This window comes from Peromyscus maniculatus, chromosome X, assembly GCF_049852395.1.
Source record: "Peromyscus maniculatus bairdii isolate BWxNUB_F1_BW_parent chromosome X, HU_Pman_BW_mat_3.1, whole genome shotgun sequence".
NCBI lineage: Eukaryota > Metazoa > Chordata > Mammalia > Rodentia > Cricetidae > Peromyscus > Peromyscus maniculatus.
This window is the reverse complement of record NC_134875.1, coordinates 33,683,972-33,686,050: the sequence shown is the minus strand read 5'-3', so window position 1 is coordinate 33,686,050 and position 2,079 is coordinate 33,683,972.

Here is a 2,079-nt window from a genome sequence, read left to right as displayed (position 1 = left end):
GGTACTTACTGGTCCACACATACATAGCAAATAAATTCAGCAATTAAAAGGATTCCTAATCTACTCAGCTACCAACTCTATGGGTATTTGACAAAGCTTTTGCATTTAAGGACATTGATTTTCACATTTGCAAGTCAAACTATTTGCACTACAACTTTCTTAGGAATCTTACTCACTGCCCTAATATCACAAAGCTCTGAGATTCTACAACTGAAATGAAGAAAGAAAAAGTTTGCATTTGTGTGAGGGGGCTGGAAGATGGCTAAATGGTCAAGAACATTTGTTGTTCTTTCAGAGGACCAGAGTCCAGTTCCCAGCATCCACCTCAGGTCCTCACAACCACCTATCTGTAAGTTGAGCTTTAGGGCCTCTAGTGCTCCCTGTGGGCACCCACAAGCATGTGCACACAAACAATAATTATCTTTTTAAAAAGGAATTACCTTTTTAAGTTTCTTAATCTGCTGTGGGATGTTAATGTATGTTCTGTGGGAGCCCTTCTTGGGTTCCTTGTGGCGTTGCCCAGCAGGTTTGCATAGAGGATGATTAGGACCATGGGCCTGAGTGCAGGTGTTTGAGATGGTCTGCACTTGGCTGTACTGGGGGATGGTCTGTATGTCAAGTTGCTCTGATTGGTCAATAAATAAAACCTGATTGGTCGTGGCTAGGCAGGAAGTATAGGCGGGACTAACAGAGGAGAAATAAAAGAACAGGAAGACAGAAGGAGATGCTGCCAGCCACTGCCAGGACAAGCAGCACGTGAAGATGCTGGTAAGCCACGAGCCACGTGGCAAGGTATAGATTTGTAGAAATGTGTTACTTTAAGATATAACAACAGTTAACAAGAAGCCTGCCACGGCCATACAGTTTGTAAGCAATATAAGTCTCTGTGTTTACTTGGTTGGGTCTGAGCGGCTGTGGGATGGGCGGGTGACAGAGATTTGTCCTGACTGTGGGCAAGGCCGGAAAACTCTAGCTACATTAATCTGTAACTTTAGTAAATTCAGTATTAAGTTTTAAAAGTAATATTGAACCCTAGTTTTTCTTTTTTATCAATCAATTAATTAATTAATTAATTATTTTCCCAGCCAAATCACATTTCCCCGACCTTCCTCCTCTCCTCACAGACCTTCCCACTGACCTTCACTCTTCCCCCCATCCACTCCTCCTCTTTTCTCTTCAGAAAAGGGCAGGCCTCCCTTATGTATCCACCAGTCATGGTTTATCAAGGTGCAGTGAGACTAGGCACCTCCTCTCCTGTTAAGGCTGGACAAGGCAATCTAGTAGGAGGAAAGGGTCCCAAAAGCAGGTCACAGAGTCAGAGACAGCCCCTGCTTCCACTGGTAGAAGCCCCACAAGAAGATCAAGCTATACATCTGTAAAATATGTGTAGAAGACCTAGTTCATTCCCATGTAAGCTCTCTGGCTGGCGATTCAGTCTCTATGAGAACCTATGAGCCCAGATTAGTTGATTCTGTGGGTTTTCTTGTGGTTTTCTTGGCCCCTCTGGCTCCCATAAACCTTCCTTTACCTCGTCCACAGGATTCCCTGAGGTCCATCTAATGTTTGACTGTGGGTCTCTGCATCTGTTTCTATCAGTTGCTGGGTGAAGTATTACATTTTCTTTATGAGATCCTCTTGATATTTTCCAACACCTCCGTACACTGAAAACACTTCTTTGAGAATATTAACTCCTTGAAAAGAACTGGGCCTGATGTTGTTTCATTTTCATTTCCTTAATGCATATATGGTGCTTAATCAACCCAGGTACTGTTCCAACGCATGCTCAACCTTAAGTGGTTTATTGACACTACAAAAAGGGCAGTTAACCGTGCAGTGTCAGCATTTGCAGACACAAGAAGCACTGGACAGGACATTATACAACTGTGATGGAGATTCCTCATCAACAATCTGGAGTATGTGAATTTTTTTCACTGATGACATCAATCTTTTTGCAGTGTCTCGCCTACCAGAATGTTGCACATACCTGGCTCCATAAACATGCCATTGCTGCTGATGGAGGACAGTGATTGGCTGTGTTTTCAGTGTTCATACAGAAATTTGGAACAAACACAAACTGAG